Source organism: Globicephala melas, chromosome 8, assembly GCF_963455315.2.
Source record: "Globicephala melas chromosome 8, mGloMel1.2, whole genome shotgun sequence".
Classification (NCBI taxonomy): domain Eukaryota; kingdom Metazoa; phylum Chordata; class Mammalia; order Artiodactyla; family Delphinidae; genus Globicephala; species Globicephala melas.
The window spans coordinates 91,929,801-91,942,640 of record NC_083321.1 but is presented as its reverse complement, the minus strand read 5'-3'; positions in this window follow the sequence as shown (position 1 = coordinate 91,942,640).

Here is a 12,840-nt window from a genome sequence, read left to right as displayed (position 1 = left end):
ACAAAGCATGAAGAACTGATTTTGCTCCTGTGCTGGTTCACAATAACGTGGAGTCAGGGCTGCTTCTTTGAATACCTAGAGGCAGTTAGGGGCTCTGAATGAGAGAAACAGAGTGTGAAGCAGCCTAGAGATGGTTGAGTCCAACCACCTGCTTTTACAGGCAAAAATCCCAAGGCCCAGAGAGGTTGTAGGTTTGCTCCAAAGTTACAGAGCTGGGACCAGGATCCCACCTTTCTGACTTCTAGACTAAGGCTATTTTGCCTCTCTGAAATATATATACATATTTTATATGATTCTCTAGCCATTTCATGTGTGTTACTATTATTTCCCCAACTAAAGACTCTGAACCCCTATTATGTTCAAAGCACTAGGCAAGGCTTGGTGTGAGGAGGATAAAAAGATGAATAAAACACAGTTCCTCTCAAAGAATTTGCCACCTAGAGAGGACTACAGATGCATTGGCAACTAACTGTAAGGCAAGACATTGGGCTCTAAGCGTTGTACAGACACTAAGTGGTGATGCTATGGAGGGTGGATTGATTGGCTGGGGTGGGGGACTGTGGAAGTCCCCATGGGGGGTCATTGAAGAGGGGAGAGGTAACCTAGATTAGATGAAGGGCACAGACAGAGCCTGAAAGTCATAGCACTGGCTGAAACCTCCCTGCCCTGGGTGCTGTCACTGGAATTTGGAGGGCTCGATACGAGGGCCCAAGGAAGGAAAGCCTAGAGGGGTCTCCTCTGCCTCCAGGGAGGAGCTCTAGTCCCACTAACTTGTTGGGCAGTGTGCTTGGTCCTGTATGACCATTCAAGTGTCTGAAATAAGCCCAGCTGATGCCTGGGTCTTTACCAAGGATCTCTAGGGGTGGCTTTCGGGCATCTGTCTATTTAAAGCTCCCCGGGTGATTCTGATGTAAAATGGGATATTTCAGAGTTAAGGAAGGAGGTGAGTGAAGCCTTGACCTGGGTGATGAGAAGAGGTGTGGTGTGTTAAAGGCTGAGCTCCACAGGAGAACCTCCAAGAAGAGGAAGCCAGGTAGGAGAAGTGAGTCACCAGATCCCGGGTCGCACTGGGCTCAGTCCCCTCTGTGCAAATGGGTTGACAGGGACCCAGAGCAGCGGGGAGCTTTATCCACGCCAGCCCTGCAGCTTGTCACAGCACTACCACGGTCTGTCCCTTGCCCGCCACCCCCCGGCCCCCGCCCCCGTCCAGAGCCACCTTCATTCCCGCACCCCTCCCTCTGCCATGGCTCAGTCCCCACCAAAGCCTTTAAAGGGGATCTTCATTTGCGTGCAAGGGGAGGTCCGGCTGTTTCCGAGAGTGTTAATTAGGAAGTTGCCTGGTTCTCATTTTTGCTTGTCTTTCTTCTTGTTCCTGGGGCATGTGTACAGGGCTGGGACTTCAGAGAGGAAGTGGCGAGTAATGGTGGTGATGGCGGGGGCGGGGATGGGGACAAGAAGGGCAGTGTTCCACACCTAATGCGGCAGGGGTTGGCAGGAGGGACTGAGCAGGACCCCATCACTGGGAGCTACTTGAATGCGGCAAAGGACGCCCCGGGGTTAAAGGAATAGTTAGCAGCTACCTCTGATCTGTGGTTTGTTCATTGTCTTACCTTGGGGGCAGTCGAGTCCTGACTGGTTCTATTTCCCTACTTACACACTCCCATGAGTCCCCATACTCCTTCTTGTGAATTCTTTTGTCCATATCTGCAGTAATTGGTTTAACGTCTGCTTCCTCTTGAGGCTCTGGTTGCTCCCCCCGTGCCTTCAGTGCCTCGCACAGAGCTTGGCAAACAGCAGGCACTTAATAAACATTGGTAGATGGCGCAGTAGGCTGACGGACGGGGAAAAACTCAGTTGGACCTTTAGGAGGCAGATTCTTGCCTGATTCTGTTCCTGATGCTCTGTGGGCTCATGAGCCAGTTGCTGTCTCTCTGTGCCTTGTGTTTTCCCAACAACAATGATAAACAAATGTAAATCTGCAAAGAACATCGACAATCTGTTTCTCAATCTCTGCGGCTTATCAGATGGGACAGTTGACTGAGTTTGGGGGGCATGGTACTAGTTCCAGATCTGCCACTTACTAGTGTCACTGAACCTCCTCCTCAGGCCTCGAGGGAGGCCGTGGGGACCAATCTGCAGGGCAGGGGTAGGCACTCTGAGAAGCCTCAACACGCCATAAACTTGGATGGCTTTATTTATCAAGGGATGGCCCCCATTAGTTTTAAGTAAGGACAGAGTGCAAAGTCTGTTGAAGAGAGATTTAAGACATCAGCCAGAACTTACCAAGTTAGCACAGATAGACCATGCTAACTGGACGTCAAGGAAGGAAGCAGTGTGATTCCAAGGAAGTAGGGTGCCTAACTTACTTGGGGGGCTGGTCAGAGCTGGTACTGCCTGGATGAAGGGTCTGGATTAGAGGCGCTAAGAAGACTTTGTCTATCATCAAGTTCAATAGCTGGATGAGTTTGGGGACAGAGACTTCTGCTCCTTTGCTGATTTCCTGAAGCTCTGGGCCATGGTGTTTGCGGGGCTGCAGATTTCCATCGAGACCTACCGAATGCCCTGGCCTTGGGAGAGGCTCCAGGAGACTCCAGGAGATTTGGGGAAGAGCCTGCCAGGTAGCAGCTTGCTTCCCTCCTTCCTGCAGGGCCTCCAGGTCCTGACCAACAGAGGGATTGAGGACCCAGGTGTCCCCTCTTTGCCCCTGTGCAATTTGGGGCTTATCCCTCTTCGCTCTGGCGTGGCTCAGGAGGGATCCAGCCCCAATCATCTCAGCTCCAAGAGAGAAAAGGAAGAACATCTGTTAACACAAATGCTTTTCTAATTTCTTTTTAAATCTCACTCAGCATCTGCGTTAAACAAGGCTGATCGGCTTGTACAATATTTAATTTTGGAACTATTTCAAAAGGCGCTTGTAAGAGGGGAACAGGGGAAGAGCAACAGCCTCCTAAATCTTTAATAGCATGCCAGCGAGGAGCTTCTGCTGCCTGGCTCTGTCCTAATCACACGGAGGAGAATAAGCAGAGACAGAATTTCTTAATAACAAATACCCTTGCAGCACCTCATTAAATCACTGCATTTCAGAGACACAGCAGGACACTTGGGTGAATAAATAGTGCAATCTCCCAGTCTGAAGGATTTTCACATCTGAGTTATTTCTCCTGCATATGATAAGTTCTTTTTCCCTCTCTCTCTCCCCTCTTTAAAAAAAAAATTCCGTAAATGATTTTAGCCGATGAGTTCAACTGACGAAGACATTAGAGGCAAAGTTGCACCTCTCTCCTCTCCGCCTGTCCCATCCCCTACTCTCCTCCCGCCCTGGAAATACAGAGCCATATTTGGTGTGTTTTTGCGGTTTAACAAATAGCGCTGCCAAAAGAGAGATGCAAGAAGGAGAGGGGGAGAGGAGGGTGATGCCGGTTGATGTGAAGCAAAGCACTCCCTGGCTGGGTGTTTATGAGGATGGTGACAAGTGGAGCCTAGGAAGGAGAGGCTGGTAGGGACCGAGAGTGGAGGTGCTTCTGGGCTCTGGACCACCTGTGGACGTGGGTCCCTTTCTATACATGGCCACACCCGGTCTCCAGCTGGGCCTGCAACAGGACAAGGGGACTGAGGAAAACCATCTGTTTTCAGTTGCACTTAAATATTTATTAATTTTATTTGTTTTCCTTCCTTTTAAAAAAATTTTTAATTATAGTTGATTTACAATGTTATGTTAGTTACAGGTGTCCAGCAAAGTGAATCAGTTTATATATATATATATATCTATATATCTGATAACATATATGTATATATATATATTTTTCAGATTCTTTTCCCTTATAGTACTTAGATATTTATTGAGCAACTATTGTATGCCAGGCCCTGTGCTAGATGCTTAGAGTTAAATCTGTCATTACAAAATCTAAGCCAAAGAGGACTCTCCCTACATTCTCTCTTACTACAGTTGAATCAGTCAATCCATCGATCACTACATCAAGATTTTAATAAAGGGGACATAAACTGCAAGCCCACGACTGTGTCCAGCTCAAAACCATGTTTTCTTGTCCCTAATACTGTTGGTTGCTTGTTGTTTATTTGTATTTTGATTTTTCTCTTTAGTAGAATTAGTTGCTCTGAGGTGGTGTTTTTTAAAACTGTGGTTTATGATCCCTCAGTGGGTCTTGACATCAGTTTAGAAGGGATCCCAAGTTACTCATTCTTAAATTGTGATTTGGGGAAAAATTTATCTCTAAGTAAATTCTTAAGTGGTTATCTTTTCTGAGTCTTTCAGTGCATAGGGGATATTTTCTCTTACTTTCGGAAATGAGCATCACTCTGGCTGGGAATGAAAATGGAATGCAATTGATGGGATATGATGGGACGGGATAGGAAAGAGTAGGCAGAAGCGAGAGGAAATAAAAGAAGAGACGTGAAGGAAGAGGGAAGAAGGCTGTCAGCAGAGACTGTACACAGCAACGTAAACATTATTTCAAGTTTATATGTGGTGTGTTTCTATGCTGGTCTGTGATCTAAAATGCATTTCTCCTTGTGGGCCCAAAACAACAAGCCTAAAAGCCACTGTTCCTTTTGGGAGTGCCCGTCACTCAGACATTTGTCTTATTACAGAGCCTCCCTTGACATGCTCCTCGTGTTGGGGAAGGGAGCAGGCTCTGGGGCCCGACTGCCTGGGTTTGAAGCCACTCCCCATGTGTTTTCCTTGTGATCTCGGGATTGGAGTGCAGTGGCAGCCAGTGGTGTTGTCATGAGTGGCCAGAAGCATCAATGTTCCTAGCAGATGGCCCTGTGGTCTGGAAAGGGCAGGTCTCCCTTGGATCCTGCCCTTTTTCCAGGTTTTATTTCATCTTCTCAATTCTGTGAGCTCATCTAGCTCCTTTTAATAAAGCATTCATATTAGCTCACGTTAGCCAGAGTTGGCTTCTGCAACAGAAACCCAGACTGCCGTACTTAGAAATCGGGAACTTTCATATTGGTTTGTTTTTAATATTTATTTATTTTGGCTGTGCCGGGTCTTAGTAGCAGCATGTGGAATCTTCACTGTGGCATGTGGGATCTTTAGTTGTGGCATGTGGGAAATTTTTTAGATGCGGTGCGTGGGCTCTTAGTTGTGGCATGTGGGCTTCTTAGTTGTGGCATGTGGACTTCTTAGTTGCGGCATGTGGACTTCTTAGTTGTGACATGAGGACTCTTAGTTGCGGCATGCATGCAGGATCTAGTTCCCTGACCAGGGATCGAACCCAGGCCCCCCTGCATTGGGAGGGTGGAGTCCTACCCACTGGACCACCAGGGAAGTCCCCGGGAGCGTTCATATCAGAGGTTAAATTTCCAGTTTCTTTCGGGGGGAAAAAAAGGGAAGATCTAGTTTCAGTCTGTGTTTCCCCATGACAGGCCTATAGAGGGTGCATTAGTTTCCTGTGACTGCTCTAACAAATTGCTACTAACTGAATGGCTTAAAACAACAGACATTTATTCCCTCACAGCTCTGGAGTCCAAAACCCCAAAATCCAGTGAAGCTGCCCTTCCTCCAGGGGCTGGAGGGGAAAACGCACCCCTTGTCTCTTCCAGCTTCTGGGGGCTGCCCTGGCATTCCTAGGCTTGTGACTGCATCACTCCAATCTCTCCCTCCCTCCTCACATCACCTCCTCTTCTGTGTGTCTGTGTCACCTCCCTTTACCTCTTGATTAGAAGGACACTTGTGATGACATTTAGGGCCCACACTGATAATTCAAGATGGTCTCTGTATCTCAGGATCCTTAACCTTATGACATCTGCAAAGATGTTTTTTCCAAATAAAGTAACATGCATAGATACTGGGGATTATGACATGGACATATATCTTTCTGGGGGCCACCATTCAGCCTACTACAGATGGAATTCCACAGTCTCCTCTGGCCAGCTCCATTCATTCAAGTAGCCGCCTAGGCCGGCTGGTTCACGCGTTTTAAAAAGCCTGGTCCACACCCAAGCAGGGTGGGGAGATGCAGAAATGCAAGGCATGCTTTCCATCCTCAGTAGCCTCGTCTTCCTGAGTGTGGGTATCCAGAGAAGGCTGGAGTAGTGGTGGGGACTTCATGCTGCTAGTGGGCCTTGAAGGATTTAGATGAGCAGAAGCGGGTCGGGGGTCATAGGTTCCTCGTGTGAACTGCTCCAAGTGCTGGGGAGACAGCAGCGAGCAAAATAGACAAAGTCTGTGCTATTATGCACATCCATTCTAGTGGGGTGAAGAAGATAAGTAGCAAAGTCTTACAAATGTCAGGTAGTATAAGTGTGATTGAGAAAGATAAAGTGGGGAACGGGGGATATGGGTACTGGGGGCAGGTGGGTGTTACTATTTTCATAGTGTGGCCAGGGAAGTCCTCTCTGATAAGGCGACATTTGAATGGAGTCCTAAAAGAAAGGAGAGGGGGATTCATGTACATATTTCTGGGAGCAGCAATCCAAGCAGAAGACGAGCATGTGCAAAGGACCTGAGGCAGCTGTATGCTTGGGGTGTTCAGGGGATAGCAAAGAGGCGGATTAGCTGAAAAGGAGGGATCTAGTCATCAGGTGGTAGGAGACGAGGACTGGAGAGGAGGCTGTGGCCACGGGAAGGGCTTTTCAAGAGTTGGGGATCAAGAAAACACTCCTTAACAGGTTTTCAAAGCCGGGGATGATAAACATGGATGAGAAAAAAAAAGTCTTTAATATCACTAAACTCTCAGTGAAGTTAGCATTTCCTTTAATTACAAATGTAGGCACCCTCCGTAGCACCTAATCCACAGCAATGTTGGCAGCACTCGTGACTTTGTCATCAATGGAAATCACAGATACTTTTATATCCTATTATAGTTATTACACTTAATCTTGAAATATTGTTTTCTCCCAGCACTATTTCAAAATTATGTAATGAGACCTGCCACCAGGACTGATTGTTCACTGCATTAATAAAAAACTCATATATTACTATATCACAAATTGTTTTTAAAAAATATTTCTTTAACTGCACTTCAATATAATTTATTTCCTATGTAATCCCATATATTTTATTTTATGCATTTAAAGACATTATTCTGGGAAGAGGTCCAAAAGCGTCACCAGCCTTTCCAAGGGGTCCATGGTGCCTGCAAAGGTTAAGGATGCCTGTCTTCAAGCCTCTTGGATGTAGCCCCTGCTTCGCCATTTGGCTTCATCTCTGGCCACCCCCGAGCCCCTGGCCCCAGTGACTCCATACTTCATCCACACTGAACCGCAGATACTTTCTCCAAATGTCATGTTCTTCATGGCCTGAAAACCTTTGCAAGTGCTACTCCTTCTGCTTTGAACACCCTTGCCCTTTGCCGAGGTTTGTTGGTTCTTCAAGTCTCAGCTTTGCTGTCACTTTCTCCAGGAATCCTCCCTTAATCCCACCACTGAATTTTGGAAGTGTCAGTGCTCTCAAGTGGACGATGTACCGGTCTGTTCGCCACCAGACGGCCGGCTCCCCCAGCGCAAGGACTCGGCGTCGTTCCCTACAGTTCCCAGTGCTTAGCTCAGTGCTTGGCACGTAGCAGGTGCCCGATATTCTCAAAAAATATCCATGGACTCTGAGAATGAGTCATTTCATGGAATCCTGAGACAATCTTGTGATGTAGTTTGTATTGGTTGCATTTTGTGAATGAAGAAATAGGAGGATGGGTTAGCCGGGGAAGGAAAGTGGCTGGAGGAAGGGCTTAGAGATTTGGGGGACTGTGAGAACCCTGTCTGAAGCAAGAGCATGGTGGGGAACAGGGGAGACTAGGCTGTGGGGTGAGTGTGGAGCCAGGTGAGTGTGGAGATGCTGAAGGCCAGGCTGTGGAGTTTGGGCCTGACCCAGTGGGCGTGAGGGGAAGGGCAGGCCTGGACCACTTCTACCATCTCCCCACTTCCTGTCTCTGGGGAGGAAGTACTGGAGCCTTTGGTCACCAGGTTTGGTGACAATTCTTACCGTCTCATGCCTCACTCGGTATTCTCTTCTCTGAACTGGGTATTTCTAGTTCTTTTTTTGCCTTTTCCATTGGATTGATATCTTGTTTCTGCAGATAGAGTAAGTCAAATCTTGTCTTAGTAAGACAGTCAAAAGACATGATTTCAACTTCTCTCTGTAACACTCACCAGCTGTATGACATTGAACAAGTTTCTTAGATCCCAAGACTGCCTAGTATGTGTAGGTTCCCCACCAGACATGTGTTCCCGCAAGCCCCCTGTCCTGAGCAACACCTGATTTGTTGTCACCCTCCCTGTCTTCCTTTATGCCCTCTGCCCGTGTGATGGCCCTGCTCAGAAGGCAGGTCCCTCCCAGGACAGCTTCCTGTTTGTAGAAACCCTACCCATCTTTCATGGCCCGACCCACATGCCACTTCTTTTTGGACATCTGTGATGCTGTGTGGCACCAGGCAAGGTACTTAACCTCTCTGGCCTCAGTTTCCTCAGCTGCCTACAGGGAACTACCGTGAGGATCAAATGAGCCAACACATGGATGGGACATTGCACATCTCCAGTTTGTTTTGTCCCCTTTCTGGGAGCAGCCTGCCGGCCCGGAGCTCTACTCACATCTCAGTCAACATGGACGGGTCTGTAATCACGTCTCTCAGATGCTCTGTCCCTAGGCCCGTGCACTTTCTTGCTTTCCAGCTTGCCCTCCTCTTGCTATGTCCCCCACAGGTCTCCTCTATAAATCTTTCAGCACCATCTTCATAAGCAGTGAGACCCACAGGCCTGGGTCGTATCCATATCAAAGGACTTCGGTAGGAGCTGCTGATGGATTTATCTTCTGAGGTAGCCAAGAGGTCTCTCCATTTGTCTGTGCCTTTGGGGGCAGGGCCTGGAGCTACCTGTCTTTATCTGGGCTGGTGCTCTGGGCAAAGAGAAAATGTCACTGTGTGGGTTCTCTAAACACTGTTCCAGAAGAGTGGTTAGCAAAGAGGTCTGGCATTTACAGAGGGCCCTTTGGGATAGGCATTAATCAACCTTGTGTGGACCCTTGCACTTCTCTGGTCTGTGTGGTAGATGTTATTTGCTCCCATTTTATAGACTAGGAAACTGGGCCCACAGACATTGAGGGATTTTTCTCCAGGTCACATAGCTTGTGAGGGGCACAGCCAGGAATCGGGTCTGTGTTGGTCTGCCTCCAAAGTCCAAGTTCTCCCCGTTATGCCCTTCTGTCTGTTCCACCCCCCACCCCCAGGAAATGAGAAGGCCAGGTTCCTGTGTCCTCTTAGGAGAAGGAATCTGGCTCATGGTGGGTCAGGTGCACAGAGATGCTGTGCGGCTACACCTGTTCCAATCTGCACAGCAAAGACAGACCAGGAATTCCATGAAGACTACCATCTTAAAGGGTCAAGAATGAGGGGAGCATCTGGACACCCAACATTGTGGCCCAGGGTCATGGGAACCTCCCAGGGGTGCTGTGGCGTCTGGGGGCTGGTGTGCTAGCCAGGCCATCAAAGTCACAATATCATCTGCCCTCCTGACTCTTGCCTAGCAAGCACCAGGAGGGGCTTTTGACACACAAGCTAGAAAAGGCCTCAGAAACATTTGGCCGGACTTGCGATTGCCGGTTCTTATTAGGGGGCTCACTCACCTGAGCTTCCCAGCAACCCACCCTCCCAACTCCTTTTCCTTCATCTTCTCATCCCACAAAGTGCCCAGACATCTGCAGGGCCCTTCGTTCACTTTCTTCCCACAGCCCCAGGCTGAGATTACAGTTAAGAACATGGAGCCAACCCCTGGCTGACTGCAACCACATTCACTTGCTGTGTGACTTCTGTAACTGCTCTGTGTCTCGGTTTCTCCATCTGTCAAATGGGGATAATAATCGTGTCAGCTTCATAGCCTCTCTCCTATGCCCTCCTGTGGGTACACTGTGGTCCAGCCACCCTGGACTCAGCCTGCTTCTGGTTTCTCCACCCCTGCCTTCGACCAATCTGTGTTCTGCTGGAACAGTCTCCTTCAGCGTCAACGTCCTTCTCATTCTCCTCTCGAAAGCTCAGTGAGCAAACATCCCTCCAGGAAATTCTGCCTCTACTCTGAACTTGGTCTGTGAGCCCCATAGAACCCTATAAGACATTGTATTCCTTTCTTCAGTCTCATCTTTGAATTTGAATATGTGCCTTCGATATAGCTCAGTACTCATGTGTTAAATTAAACCAAAGTCCTGTTACAGTTTAACTTATTTCTTCGAAGCAAGTGTGCCTCAGTGACAATTCTTTATAATTGAATATCACTCTATAGTAGAGAAAGATCACTTTCACAGATAATTTCATCCTCAGAGCATCTCTGAGAAGATGGTTATTATGTTAGCCCTTTCTACAGATGGGGAAGTGAGTATCAAAGACATTTCATATGTGGCTCAAGGTCACGTGGTTAATAAGTGGTGGGCCAAGGCTTTGTGCTCTGAATCCCAGTTTCTTTCCACTTCAGATTCTCCCTCCTCGCCTCCCCCTTGGTTTAGATGCAGACAAGGTGAGAATCCCAGGTTGACCCAAAACATTTTGGAGTCACAGCTCTTGCCTTGGTATTGACTGGGAAGTCCGAGGTGTCTCGGTCTCTCTTTCTCCCCTCCTGGGGGCTCTCTCTCAGGAGCTGCTGGGGGAACTTGAGTGAAAAAATAGCTGCCCCAGAAAGCAGATGGAGCACCTGGGGTCCCAGACATAATGGGTAGTGCAACTCAGTGGTTTGGAGTCACATAGACCTGTGATTAAGTCGTACTCACTGTACTTTTGTCTCCACCTGTGTGAAATGGGATAATGCCACACACCTGCTCCAGCTGCAGGGCAGGACGAATGGCATGTTTGTAAATCCTATAGCACAGAGCTGGGAATGCCCAATAAATATAATGGTAATAGTTAACATTTATTGAGGATTTACTTTGCACCAGGCACCATAAGATGTTATTTCTACGCTAGTCTCATTTATTCCTCCCCACAGTCCCTTGCACTTTTTACAGATGAGGAAACTGAGGCTCAACACGTTACATCATTACCAAATGTCACATTTTTTTTAAATTTATTTTATTGAATTATAGTTGATTTACAATGTTGTGTTAATTTCTGCTGTACAGTAAAATGATCCCATTATACATATATATATGTTCTTTTCATATTCTTTTCCAAATGGTTTATCACAGGATATTGAATATAGTTCCCTGTGTTATACAGTAGGAGGTTGCATTGTTTTTAAACAGTGGGACTGGCGAGGCCGTGTCTGTTTGTTCATGGATGCCTCCCCTGCTTTGTTTGTCCCCCTGGGACAAGGTCTGCAGTTGGTAGAGTCCATAGATGGACACAGTTATTATTACTGCAGTGCCAGCAACCAAATCTGGGGGTGGGGGCGGTTTTGATATGCTCAGCCTGCCAAGGAGGGGTCGGAAGTTTGAGCTCGGGTATGCATTGCTAGGGGTGTGACATGGATGGGGAAGGAGGCTGGGCGTGGCCACTGCAGGACCACGGAGCACGGGCCGGGAAGAAGCCGCCTCTCCCCTCTAGGCACGGGGGCTAGAGGCAGAGCCCTCGGCCACTGGTGCCTGTGGTGCCCCTCACGGTGCCCTGATGGATGGGATCTGACAGAGTGCCCTAGGTCCTCCCAGCACAGGGCATCTGAGCGCCAGCCAGCTGGGGACTCTGTCCAGGGGAGCTGCAGGCCTCAGGCAACGACAGATGCTTTGTGCAAACAATACCTCCTCCCTGAGGACTCTGCTCCCTGGGCTCTCCTCCAAAACGAGAGCACAGAGCCTGCAAGTCCCAACGCACAGAGGCTGTTCATCCAGGATGGCCCTTCCTGCAGCAGCCTCGGCCGTCCTGCTCAGATCAGGGGGCCCCCATCCGCTCCCTCCCCTCCGCTGGGGGTTTGCTTGGTGGTCCAGACAGAACATTAAAGATAAGGAAGGCTCTTTTGGCTTTGAGTCCATTTCTTCACCCCTCCCCTGTGACACAATTGCTCCCTTCTTTTAAGGACTTAGAAGGCTGGCATGGGACGGGTCTCAGAGATGTTTAGTCTAACACACTCACCATCGCCCAGAGGCGCCTGCGTGTGGGTTTGAAACAGCACTCCTCTGGGTCAGCTCAGTGCTGCGGACTTGGCCCCAGACGACGCCTGTGTGAAATTGTGGAAAAGATGCCTTCCCCTGGGGAACGCAACCCTGTGATAGGATGCAGGCCTGGTGAGTGGAGAGTGGGAGGGACTTCAGTCCCCACTAGTCCCCTCGGAAAGTCCAAATCCTCAGCACGGTCTACAGTCACTGGGTTTTAGCCATGACCATTTTCCCTTCCCACCCACTGTGTAGCCACACTAGTTCCTTTGGGTGTCCTTGCTGGCCCGGAGCCTTTTGTACTGGCTGCCACTCACCTCTTCTGGCCTTGGTATAAATGTTATTTCCTCAAGGTGGCCTTCCCTGACTTCTCGATTGGAACAGGACCCCATCATACACTCTTATAACAAATAGTCATTTTAGGCAGTTGTCGGTAATTACTGGGTACCGCCGTACCGCACCCCTCCTGCGCCCCATGCCTGGACTCTAAGCTCCATGAGGGCTGGGACGATATTGTTTACCTTGGTATCTGTAGCCTTTGGGGCAAAGCCTGGCCCATGGTGGACACTTGATAAATCAATACTCGTTACACGACTGGAAGGCCTTCTGATTTGCTGGTCCTACAGGAAGTTTGGGGCAAGATTTGGCAGAACACTTTTAAAAGGGCCGTACCTGTCATGGCAGATATGCTCATCTGGGCATCTGGCACCTTCTGCAGCCCTTCTCTCCTCTCCTCCTGCCCCAAAGAGCCCACAGATTCAGACTCCAGACCCCGGCCTGCAGATTCTCTCCTCTTCCCCATGAGTCTTTGCCCTTTG